Source organism: Mauremys mutica, chromosome 3 (genome assembly GCF_020497125.1).
Source record: "Mauremys mutica isolate MM-2020 ecotype Southern chromosome 3, ASM2049712v1, whole genome shotgun sequence".
NCBI classification, from domain to species: domain Eukaryota; kingdom Metazoa; phylum Chordata; order Testudines; family Geoemydidae; genus Mauremys; species Mauremys mutica.
In genome coordinates, this window is record NC_059074.1 from 181,740,175 (window position 1) to 181,753,896 (window position 13,722).

The 13,722-nt window shown below is 45.0% G+C and overlaps 1 protein-coding gene across 12 annotated transcripts in view; it reads left to right on the forward strand.

Annotated features, from left to right (window-relative positions):
* The window catches only part of NRXN1 (neurexin 1), a 1,323,847-nt gene that overhangs the window by 845,862 nt on the left and 464,263 nt on the right, over positions 1 to 13,722 (forward strand). The window lies entirely within an intron of this gene.

Genomic DNA, 13,722 nt, shown 5'->3' on the forward strand with positions numbered 1-13,722 from the left:
TTTTTAAATAATAAATAATATTTTTTTAAAGAATGTGAAATGTGGTGTTTTAGTTCCTTTTAAAATTGAAAAAAAACCCAGTTTTTTAAATATTATATGCACAACATTTTTCCTTTGTAACTGCATAGAATTGATTATAGATTAACTTGTATGGGCCAAAATGCTGCTACTCATTTACACCAGTGCTTCCTCACTGCCATTACTGGGATTGCAACAAGGAAAAGGCCCAAATCTGCTCCCATTGCAGTTGGTGGAAGTTTTGCTGCTGATCTCAATGAGATTAAGATTAGGATTGAAGTGGCATCAGAATTTGGCCTTTAAATCCCCATTCTTCAAACATTTCTGCATGCAAGTAAACATGTGACTACTCACATGCACAAGGTTACTCACGTGAGTACATGTGTGCATGGTCAAGGTTTGAGGATGTACATTTTAGATTAAACCTGTTTTCTTCCAAAACTAAAATGCACAAAAACATTTTTAACGATTAACTGAGGAGAGGGGAAATTCTAATGCCCAAATTGTTACAGTTATATTACACAATCTCCAATGTTACTATTTCAAAATGCAACAGAGTAAAACCCTAGCTTTAATTTTTGATCTGAAATAATAGGTTTCACAGTGATAATTCTAAAATAGCATTCAAACAGTTGCTGCTGTTCTCTTTCCATAACATGTGTTTATAATACTGACATGCTTATAATAAAAAAAGCCACCATTCACCTAGGTTTGAAGCCAGATCATTTTTCTGATGTTGATTTTTAACTCCTAAAATAATAATCTTTTTATTGTTTATCTTTAGGCCACAAAGTTTACTTCTCTTTGCTCGGCACAATTTGACAGCTTTAGCTGCTGATGTCTGACATAAGAGAACCTAGTAAAATCTACTTGATAACTAAACTGCTATAGCACTTTGAAGAAGTTCATGAAGAAAGATTTGTAGCAAAATCTGTTTTACAACAGAAAAAACGGTACCATTTAAAAGTAATATTCTAACTTTTTAGTTCAAAGGGCTTAAACACAAACAGGTTTATGTCATTGGAAAAAGAGAAAGACAAATGTTTTATTTATTATATTTACAGGGACAGTTATTTTAAATGTGTGAGTCTGATTGTCCAGTCATTTACACTGGTGTAAATCAGGAGTAACTCTGTTGATGTCAGTGGAGTTACACAGGTATAAAAATGGAGTGAGTGTGAGAAGATGCCTCACATAAGACCTCAGAGTAGGTGCACTGAGTTGGTGCATATGCTTTCAGCTAGCTCTTTACATAGAGGTGAATTTCACCCACTGTGATCATATAATCTCTGTTAAAGAAATGCACACATAACACATGGCTCATTAACATAGATGTAATTGAGCAAATAAAAGTGTTTTAGGCTTTGTAAGTATTTTCTGTTTATATGGTGCCTTTAATCTCTGATGGCTGCTTGGTACTCACCTTCCCCTTTTCTCATTTTACAAATTTGTGGATATTCATAGATGGAAGTACAAGTAAAGATTATGTTTGATGTAGGAGTGGAGTTACATATGCAAATAATAGCTTGTGTGTGATGTTGCTTTCTAGTACCAATTCATTGCTACACTATAATTAAGAAGGGAGGAGGAAGAATATTCATTGTAGCTAAGTAATGCTCTGTATACATTTCAGCTGTGATCAGTACAGTGCTGCCAAAAAACAATGTTTCCAAATGTCTGTGTTAAAACAAAACTGCTGCACACCCCAAACCACTGGCCTTTGGTAGATATTTTCTTCCTTGATTCTACCTGTACTCATATATGGTACTGTAGTATCTGAGCATATATTGATACATCTGTCCTCACAAGACCCTTCCAAGGAAGTATTATCCCTATTTTACAGTTGGAAACTGAGACACAGAGGATCAGATTCTCACTGGTGTTCCTTTTGGAATGGCTCAAAAGAGTCAGAAAACTACTGAATTCTCCTCAGCTGAGAATTCCCACTGTGCCACTCTCCCACTTGGCCATGGTGTAGTAGTTATGTCAGGGCATTGCCAGAACATGCCAAAACATGTTATATTCAATGGTGTAAGTTAGTGCAGACTCCAGACTGCTCTAGCCTAAGTCATGGCTCAGGGTTGTGTAGATCTGCTCTGAGGATCAGGGAGCCATAACCAACTCCCTGACATCCCCTTCTCTAACAGCTGTATCAAACAGAAACTCAGCAGAGCAGAGAATATAGGCTGGAGAAGTTAAGGACTAGATTGTGTAACCCTTAATTAAGTTTTTAGCACTTACTCACACATGCAGTCCCATTGACATGTGAGTAACTGTTTATCAACATGAATGTTGCACAGTCTAACCCTAAGATCACAGAGGGAGTCTGTGACAGAGGCAGGAATTAAAGATCTCTTGAGTCCCATTTTATTGTTGTCATTTATTTGTATTGTGGTAGACTTTAGGAGACCCAATCCTGGGCAAGCACTCTGTTTTCTAGGCACTGTACAAACACCATTCTCCCTCCCTGTCAGCATGTGAGTTGTGTGGTGGAATTAGCAGAACTGAACTTTGAGAAAGATGATACATATAGATAACTGGAGAACTGATCAAGCAGCAAGATCATATCCTTGGATGCAAAAAAAAAAGTGCTTACATTAAAAAGAAGAGCTTCTCCTCTCATGTTAGTTTGTACCTTTTCCCATATTATGCCTTCTCAATGGTTTGTATTGGTGTCCATCTGTATTATTTCTGAATAAGGGCATATATCTAGCTGTAAAAAGGATATAAAATACTACCCGTTGTGTATAGTAAATGAACAAAACAATTCTTCCAGGCCTTCACAAGTTAGACATACCCATCCTTCTACCAATGGCAAATCTTTGCAAACTCAAGTTTTCAAAAGGTCATAAAGACATGTCATAGTCTGCTTCTTGTCCTGCAATCTCAGGACACATTCTACACATTGCCTGATGTCTATTATTTGAGAGGTGCAATCATGATATATTGAGCCTATATTCAAATTGGTGGATCCACATCATGGTTCTGCCACCAGAGGGTTTTTCCTGACAGTTTGCCATTTTGCTGTTGTGTATATATTTAGTTGCTATGTGAGTTTGTGTCTCATAGTCAATATACTTTGTATTTTCTCTTTTTTCCATGTGTAGATGTGAATGGAATGAGGATTTCATGCAATGAAGTCACCTTGTTTGATATGGCTACTTGCTTTGCATCATTGGTTTTAGATGGTGATGGCATTGGGACTTTTCTTTTCTCTGGCTTTAGGATTGTTCACAATCTACTACGATGATGACACAGGTCATTATTTACCCAAAATACTGGGTATGGCTGCATCATTTCTCTAAAACTCAGCCCTGTGGCTTGCAGTAATTTTTGCATGACTTGCATGTGAAGAGCAAAAGTTATTGCTCCTAAGGTCAGCCTTAACTTTTGCTTGATCTTCAAACACCTGATTCCTGGCTCTGAGAGTTTGTTTCTTTTAATCTCCTCCTATTTAAGGATATGTCTGCACTGTCCTCAGTTTAGCAGGACACTGTAAGCACAAAGTTAAAGATCCATAACCCTCTTCAAACAGGACTTATATTACTTAGAACTACAAAGCTTTAAGTTCATGCCACCTGGAGGAATTACAGCACAGTACTTTGGTTCACCCTGCTATTCACCCCCCATAGTCTGAACTATGGGGCACGGTAGACGTGTCCTAAGTAAAAGATGAGAAACAGGTAAATAGAACAGACAGACAGGAGAGCACAAGAAAACTGTCATCTTCTGCTGCTCACAGTGCCCTGAAGAGTGAATCTCAGTAGTTGTGTAAAATTAGTAAACTATTATTGTCAAGCTAAAATCTTCTATCATACCACACTGGAGTGGACAGATAGGTGCTGTGCTTCTGCCAGGATGGGCAGAGAGTGGAGCTGGAGATTGCAACTTGAACTCAAGTGTTTCCCTTCAGGGTGCAATGGCGTTGAGGCCACTCCAATCCTTCCTATGGAAGAGACATCTCACAGTCTGGGAAAGGATTCCTTTCCTCTACAGTGGCTGGGCACTGGTGACAGGCTTTTGGGAGATAAGACTTAATCCAGTTCCCATTGATTTCAGCTGTATTCTTGCCCTTGATCAGACACTGAGCAATTAGGGAGCTTTACACTTGGCTAATGTAGAGCTTCTGTTTAAGAGATTTTCTAGTACAACTTTTTGCGGTAGAGGGCCAAATTTTGCTGCCAGTTGTATTGGTGCAACCCCTGTGACTTTAGCAGGGTAGCATAGATGTAACAGCAGAATTTGGGTTGAAGTTTGGTAGGGTTAAATATTTTTAGAATGCTATTTTCTTACATATGGTATAATTTTTTCAATGTATGTAATAAAAGCAAATAATAAATAAAAACAATATAGGACTGAACCCACAATTAAACAAAAAGGAACAAAGATCCATCCTCAACTCTTTGAGGAGCAAATATATCTGCAGATCCTTCTAATTTCATAAATATTTATTTAGCGCATGCCTGTAAGCTCAATTTATTATATCATATTCTCTTGTGTGTTTATGAAAGGACCCCCCCACATTTTATCATATTCCAGAATTTTTTGATTAATGATACAGACATTTTCCCCAGTGTGGCACAATCCATCATGCCTCTAATACAATTTTTAAGTAAAGGTATTCTTAGATCTCTTTATAATAGAGCTATTCTTCTTCTTGCTATAGTTACATTGCTTCTGCCTGTTTTCTCAGGGAAAGAATTAAGATTTAGCAGTGATATATTCCCCAAGAAACACAGATGAAGGACAGCACCTTCCATTAACTTAGAAACACTTTCATTACCTCTTCATCAGAAACCATTAATTCTTGGGCAAGTACTTACCAGTATATTAAAAAAAACCCCTCTTTCTCTTAGATTTCAGCAGAGACGTCCAACTAAATGTTCTGGATTTATTTTGCCTAATTGTCTTGGAGATAAATATATATGATGAAGGCACGGTAATTAAAATGTATGGGTGTATGTTTAATGTTTACAGATAGCTCTTTTGAAGAGGTCAATATATTGCCATGTTTTGTCATTGTGTCTTAATTCTAAATCAGATTCCCATTGTCTCTGTGTTTGTCTTTTACAGTCAATCAGCAACAGATATAACATCATTGAGCATTTACCTTTTTAATTATCTGTTCAGTTATATTAAATTCTGGTAAGAGTAAAGCAGTTCCCAATTGCTCAGTGATCTCTGGTTTTATTTGATGGTATCTTAAGAAATGGAAACCAAGTCTGTTGCAGATTTGGCTGTGAGGAACTTCTCAGAGCCACACTCCTGCTGTGCATTGTCAGAGTTGTACTAATCACTAGTTTCTCATCTGGTGCTAGATTTAAGAGTGTTGCAGATTCAAAGTGCTAGACTTTGGTGAGTAGATTAGTCTTAGTTCTGATCTGAATGTACACAGATTATCATACTACTGGACACTGGCTCTGTGGCAAGGGTTCTCAAACTGGGGCTTGGGACCTGTCTGGGGGTCATGAAGTTATTACATGGAGGGGTAGCGAGCTGTCAGCCTCCACCCCAAACCCTGCTTTGATTCCAGCTTTTATAATGGTGTTAAATATATAAAAAACTCTTTTTAATTTATAAGGGGGGGGGTCATACTGAAAGGCTTGCTATGTGAAAAAGCGGTCACCAGTACAAATGTTTGAGAACCATTGCTCTATGGCATGGTTATGTGGGTAGTATGATGGATCATCTTATTTTAGACGCCAAACTAGCCAGGTCCCTAAATAGGTAACACCGTATAGCGAGTGTAGGTACTACCCATTAAATCTGGATCACTGGCATCTGAAATGTAGGTCCAGTACTAGAAAACACTACACCTTATAAGACAGAGTAATTGGTCCCGATTAAAAGAAAAACTGGAATTGTGGCTGCAAGGCAAACTGTATCCCATCCAGGGGCAGTGCCAGTCTCTTCCCAGTGGAGGCACTGAGGTAGTCCATGCCCCTCTCTGTGACCCTGCCCTTTGCTCCTCCTAAGTTCCAGTCCTGCCTACTCCCCCTTCCCTGAAACCTCTCCCTGACTGGGGCTGCGACTGTTAAAAGTCTGGTTGGCGGCGAAGCAGGAATCTGGGGCTAAGGCAGGCTACCTGCCTGCCCTGGCTCCGTGTGGCTCCTAGAAGCAGCCGCCAGGTCCTGCAGCCCCTAGATGCATGGGCAGCCAGAGATGCTCCATGTGCTGCCCCTGCTACAAGGGCTAGCTCCGTGGCTCCCATTGCTTGGGAACTACGAGCAATGGGAGCTGCGGGGGCGGCGCCTGTGGGTGCGAGGGCAGCGCACAGAGCCTCCCTGGCCGCCCACGCATCTAGGGCAGGGGTGGGCAAACTACGGCCCGCGGGCTGGATAGTATGCTCCGCCTCAGGGCTTTGGATCCGGCCTGTGGGATTGCCCCCGTGGTTCAGGCGGGGGGGGGGGGGGGCAGAGGGCTCCATGTGTTGCACTTTCCTCCAGACACCGCCCCCCGCAGCTCCCATTGGCTCGGAATGGGGAACCGCAGCCAATGGGAGCTTCAGGGGAGGTACCTGGAGGCGCGGCAAGGGCAGCGCACGCAGAGCCCTCCACCCCCCTCTCCCAGGGGCCGCAACACTTCCTGGAGTGGTGCGGGGCCAGGGACAGGGCAGGCATGCAGGGAGCCTGCACTGTACCTGGTGCGCACCACTGCCACCCCGGAGCCCGAACTCCTGCACCCCAACCCCCAACTCCCTGCCCTAAGCCTCCTGCCTGCACATCGCACCCCTCCTGCACGCCAACCCCCAGCCCAGAGCCCACTCCCACACCCCAAACTCTGATCTATGGCCCCACCCCAGAGCCCGCAGCCATAACCCTCACTCTCCTCCTGCACCCCAACCCCCTGCCCCAGCCCAGTGAAAGTGAGAGAGGGTGTGGGAGAGCGAGCGACAGAGGGAGGGGGGATGGAGAGAGCGGAGGGTGAGGCCTCGGAGAAGGGGTGAGGTAGGGGTGGGGCCTCAGGGAAGAGGCAGGTCAAGAGTGTTCGATTTTGTGTGATTAGAAAGTTGGCAACCCTATCTGGCACTGGCAGAGCCCTCCTGGAGCAGAGATCACAGGGGGCGGGGTCCAGGAGCCTGGGCTGGAGCAGGTCAGTCTGGGAAGCTGTGGGGAGTTGGCAGCTGGGAACGCAGGCCAGGGACTGCTCTCGGACACTGTCCTTCCCACCTGGGCTTACTCCTGAGATGCTGCTGATTGCTTCACTACCGCCTTCAGAGCTGGGCACCTGGTCATCAGGTGCTGCTTTCTCAGCTCTGCCTTCAGAGCTGGGAGGCTGGAGAGTGGCAGCTGCTATTGAGTGGCTATAGGGAGTTGGGGGCTAAGGCAATTTTCTGCAAGGCAATAGCCCACGCAAAGCGCACCCAGCACCACCCCAATCCCATCATATAAGCCAAATGCCATTGTTTATAGGCAGTAATGTCAAGCACTGCACAAAGATCAAACCTGTAACTCCAGACATGTAAAATAATCTGCACCAGAGAAGAGTTCTCCAATGTGCATGTCCATATACCTCTGAATGTAAGAAGTTAGATTGCTTGCATTATGTGAGATTTTATCACACTGGGTGGTGCTCAAACAGAGGTTCAAGCAGATTACACTAGTTTTAATCTGGTGTATTGACCTCAGTAAAACTGATGTGAGAAGAGAATTAGGCCATGCTCTCCATTTGACTTTGCAATGATGTGTGAATATTTACCTTTAGATACAGAATGATTGTCCTTTAGCCAGAGAGCCAGGAACTTCCAGATCAGATCCTCAGCTGGTGAAAATGGATGTAACTTCATTGTCTTTAATAGAGCTAGACCTATTTACTCTCGTTGATGAGCCACACCCTCAATGTTCAAATGCAGGCTTTACAGCAGGCTCCCTGTGTGGCCTTGAGTAAGTCAATCATACACTTTCTGCTTCCATCTATAAAAAGCAAACAATAATACTAAATCTACTTTACTTGGGTATCGGGAAGATTAATTATTTAATATTTTTACAGTTTTTTATTACTGTTATTTTCAGTTATGTTTCTGGATGCCTTAAGGCTAAGAGATTAGGTTTTAGAAATGTTTAAGTGCTGAAATGAGCAATGTCATATCCCAACCTTTCCATGCATTTTAGAGTGAAACATACAGAGCCAAGTGCTGCATACTTCAGCTGCACAGAACTCCAGTTGAAGTCATTGGGAATTTTGCTTTAGAAAAATATGAACCGTCTGGCTAAGGAAAGATGGTTACAACCTGATTTTATAGTGTCTTGTGGACATGTCTTCTAGGAAGTTTGTAAACCTGATTTCCTTGATTGCCTTTCATTATGATGTTTCCACTGACAGATCTGTATGTAATGGAAGACCGCTTGAATGGATGTATCCCTTGCAGCTTTGGACATCATTGAGCAGTAGTTAACTAACCAAATGGGTGGTTGAATTGTTGCATAAAACATGGCTGTCATTTTCAAAACCTCTGAGACAGCAAAATCTTTATTTGTGCTGCACTAAGTTGAAACACCTTTCTCGGCCTGACCAATATCCCCTTTTGGAGATACACTGGGACAAGATAGCTGTTTTGCATAAGTAATCAAAATCCCTGTTTGGAGCATGTAAGCATGTGGAGAATCCACAGCATTGCTTTTAAGATAACTTGGTGCATTTCAGCTTGTTTTATGCCCCCTGGACAGCATGACCAGATGTCCCGTTTTTAAAGGGGCAGTGCCATTTTTTGAGGCTTTTTCTTATATAGGCGCCTATTACTCCCCACTCCCTGTCTCATTTTTTCACAGTTGCTATCTGGTCACCCTACCCCTGGGTCACATGGAGGTATATAGACCCAGATTACCAAAAGTATTTAGGTCCTAACTTCCATTGATTTCAAGACCATAGTGGATAACAATTGTTCTCTGTAAGTGTCTCTTACATTTTAATATCTTGGAATATGTACTGTATGTTCTGCCTATTGAAAGATACACTCTCTGAAATTATCTCTAGCTATTTTATTTATTTAAAAGATGTGATCTTATACCCTGAGTATTTTTTTAAAGTTCCATTAAATTGAGAACTGTAGGTATAAATGTTAATTTAATTTTAAAAGTCTTTGTGTTCTGAATATAAAAGAAAAACAGCAGAATAGAAACCTTTCTAAAACTCTGTATGGATTGCTACTCACTCAGGTCAAATTTTCTCTAGCATTAAGCTTTTCTTTCTCTAAATGAACAATAAGGGAACAAGTTACTTTTCTCTTTTTTTTCTTAAAGAATTTTATAACTGATATTTCTGACATAAGTCATACATCAATATTTTCCCCACCTTTTTTTAATAAGAACAGCAAAACATTAGTGTGTAATTTAATATGTATTGTGGCAAATTGTCAATACTGTTATGGTGGGCCCCACGCTCTTCCTTCGTATGATGGGTCAGGGCACCGCCTCTTCCCCTATTCTTGGGCTTCCTGCCCTCTCCCACCCTAGGCAGGGTTTCTCTCGGTCCCCTGTGCCTGGGGAGTCTCTCTGCTCTGCTTGAGCGGGGGTTTCCCTTCCCCTGGTACTCTGATCCTCTGGTCAATAACAGTACTGCTCCAAAGTACAGTCAACTCTCCTTTCCTCCTCCCTTCTGACTGAAGCAGGGGTTTTTATTAGGTATCTGGCAGGGCCTTAATTGGCTCCAGGTGCTCTAATTAACCTGCAGTAACCTCTCCTCAGTCCACAGAGAATAAGACTCTGATCATCCTGGGGCTTATATACCTTCATCTAACACTCTCCCGTTGCCCTCTGGCCCTGCTGTATCACTTATCTCCCCCTTCCGCGCCCCCCCCCCCCACTCAACACTACAGGGTTTGACTATTTGGGATGAGAGGCAGTGCTATCGTGACAGGCCGTCAGCATTGCCATGTTGGCTTCCGGCCCTATGCTATACCCAGAAATGGAAGGGTTGCATAGTTTAGTCACTTAAGTTTGCTCTAAGCTGCACAACCACACAGCAGGGGCTCAGGGCTGCGGTGGAGAAAGATGACTTTCCCCTTGACTTGCTGCTGCAGGGAGAGGCACCTCTCCCCATCGGCCCCAGCACGGACCTGCTGTAGCTGGGAGAGGTGCCCCTCCCTGCTGGTCCCAGCGCAGACCTGCCCCCCTTGCTGCGGCCGGGGGAGAGGAGCCCCTCCCTTGGTCCAGCCCAGCCCCGCTGAAGCTGCCACGGCTGGGGAGAGGCGCCTCTCCCCCGGTCCCAAGCTGCTGCAGGGCTGGGTGAGTCCTTTCTCCCCACCGCAGCCCCGGGGCAGCCTGCACCCCAAACCCCTCATCCCTGGCCCCACCCCAGAGCCCACACCCCATCACATCCCAACACTCTGCCCCAGCCCCGAGCCCCTTCCCACACCCCGAACCCCTCATCCTCAGCCCCACTCCAGAGCCTTCACCCCGAGCCGGAGCCCTCACTCCCTGTACCCAATCCTCTGCTACAGCTCTGAGCCCCCTCCCACACCCTGAACCCTTCATCCTTGGCCCCACCCCAGAGCCCACACTCCCAGCCAGAGCTCTCACACCCCTGCACCCCAACCCTCTGCCCCAGTCCTGAGCCCCCTCCCACACTCCAAACCCTTCGGCCTGACCCCCACCATCTGAACTTTGTTATGTGCACCAATATGGAGGTGATATTGGATATGGATATCACCTCCATATTGGTGCACATAACAAAATTCATTCCGCACATGGGAATAAAAAAATTAGAGGGAACACTGCTAGTCACTCTCGCATTCTTCATCCTTGTTTCTTTGAATCCACTTGAGTGGGGTGGGTCTGTCATGAGCGTGAACTGCCGCCCCAGTAGGTAGTATCGGAAAGTCTCCATGGCCCATTTGACCGCCAGACATTCCTTTACAATGACGGCGTATTGTTGCTCCCTGGGGAGGAGTTTCTGGCTGACGTACAGGATTGGGTCCTCCTTCTCCCTGCCCATCTGCGAAAGGATGGCCCCTATCCCTATCTCTGAGGCATCCATCTGTAGGATGAATTCCATCTTGAAGTCTGGGGCTATGAGCACTGGATGACTGCAAAGGGCTGTCCTTAAATCTGTGAATGCTTCTTCTGTTGCATCGGTCCACCTTACTATATCTGGGCCCCGAGCTTTTATCAGGTCTGTCAATGGCCATGTCCTCGTGGCATAGTGAGGGATGAATCTGCGATAGTACCCCACTCTCCTAGAAATGCTCTGACTTGCTTTCTGCGGACCAATCGGGGCCAGCCCGTTATTACTTTCTTCCATTGGGGTTTCACTAGGCCCCTTCCTACTACATGCCTGAGGTATCTAGCCTTCCCTAGTCCCACCGTGCACTTGGGAGGGTTGGCAGTGAGGCCAGCCTGTCTAAGGGCCTCTAGCACCACTTCTACTTTTCCTGGTTGCGTCTCCCAGTCAGGGCTATGGATGATTACGTAGTCTAAATAGGCAGCGGCATACATGGTGTGTGGTCATAATAATTTTTCCATTAGTTGTTGGAATGTTGCGGGGGCCCCATGGAGTCCGAAAGGGAGGATGGTATATTGGAAGAGGCCATCGGGTGTACAGAAGGTAGTCTTCTCCTCAGCCAGGGGGATTTGCCCGTAGCTTTTTGTCAGGTCCAGGGTGGTCAAGTATCAGGCCTTGCCTAACTGATCAACTAGCTCATCAATGCGTGGTATTAGGTAGGCATCAAATTGGGCTATTTCGTTCAACTTTCGGAAGTCGTTATAAAACCTCAGGGTGCTGTCAGGCTTGGGGACTAGGATGATATGGCTGGATCACTGGCTGTGGGATTCTTCAATAAACCCACATTCCAGCATCCTCCTCACTTCCATCCTAATTTCTTCCCTTTTTGCCTCTGGTACAGTTTAATCATTACCCTTGCTCTAGGACAGGTGAAAACATGGTGTTGGACCGTTGTCATACATCCTGGCTGCACGGTTCTGCTTGATCCTCTGGATCATCTCAATGACCTCTGTTCATTGTTCTGGAGTTAGTTCGGGGGATATCCTTACCTGCCCTTGTGGGTCATCTGTCTGGGGTAGAGCTCCTTTGGTGATCAGGCACATCTCCCAGTTGCGCCAGGGTTTCAGTAATTTGACTTGGTAGATCTGCTCTAGCCTTTGGTGGTCTGCTTGCTTTACCTTGTAGTTGGCTTCCTCTGTCTCATATGGCTCATGCCAGCTGGCCAAGAGCTGCCAGCACCAGCACCATCACCTGTTCTCCTGGCTGAAATCTCTGTGCTTTCTCCCAGCGGTCATAATAGGTCCGCTGGACTCTTGTGCTTTCTGCAAATGCTCTCATACTATGGGGGTCACTCGGACATCTCATTTGTGCCACATGCTTAATGACTTTCTTCCCTGGGTTGGGCTGTTCTTCCCTATCCTCCTTAGTGATATCTAATATGCCACACAGGTGGTGTCCATACAGTAGCTCCAAGGGGGTGAATCCAGTAGATGCCTGAGGGACCTTCCATATCGCAAACATCAGGTACGGTAGAAGGGTATCCCAGTCTTTTCTGTGCTGGGCCACCACCTTCCAAATCATGCATTTTAGGGTTCGATTAAATTTACTGAGCAGGCCCTCTGTTTGAGGATGATAGACTGAGGTCCACAGAGCCTGGATGCGAAGCAGGGTACATAAGACCCTCATTCATTTCGACATGAAGGGAGTTCCATGGTTGTCAGGATCTCCTTAGGGATGCCCACTCTAGCAAAAACCTTGAGCAGTTCTTTTGCTATTGCCTTCGATGTGGGGCTTCTTAGGGGAATGGCTTCTGGGTACTGTGTGGTGTAGTAAAGGATGACGAGTATGCTTTGGTGGCCCCATGCCAATTTTTCTAGCAGAACCACTAGGCCCATGGTTACCCTTTCAAAAGAGACTTCAATAAAAGGGAAGGGCACCAACGGGGCCTGTAAATGAGGTAGGAGGAGGTGCAACAAGCATTCTGGGCAGGAGGCGCAATAATGCTAGACTTCTGCCCATACTCCTGGCCAGTAAAACCTTATTTGGACTCTATCCAGGGTCTTATCTACTCCTAGATGTCCCCCAAATAAATGGCTCTAAGCTAGCTCTAACACTGCTTTTGTGTGCTTCCGTGGTACTAAGGGCTGCTCTACTTCTCCTCCCGCTCCCCTCCTTCCCCGTATTTGATACAGCAGATTGCATTTGACCACATAATATGTCCCTGGGCCTTTGGTTTTCCCCTTCATATAATCATAGAATCATAGACTTTAAGGTCAGAAGGGACCATTATGGTCATCTAGTCTGACCTCCTGCACAACGCAGGCCACAGAATCTCACCCACCCACTCCTGTATCAAACCTGTGTCTGAGCCATTGAAGTCCTCAAATCATGGTTTAAAGACTTCAAGGTGCAGAGAATCTTCCAGCAAATGACCCATGCCCCACGCTGCAGAGGAAGGCGAAACCCCCCCAGGGCCTCTGCCAATCTGCACTGGAAGAAAATTCCTTCCTGACCCCAAATATGGCACTCAGCTCAACCCTGAGCATGTGGGCAAGACTCACCAGCCAGACACTCAGGAAAGAATTCTCTGTAGTAACTCAGATCCCACCCCATCTAACATCCCATCACAAGCTATTGGGCATATTTACCGCTAGTAGTCAAAGATGAATTAATTGCCAAAATTAGGCTATCCCATTATACCATCCCCTCCATAAACTTATCAAGCTTAGTCTTGAAGCCAGATATGTCTTTTGCCCCCACTACTCT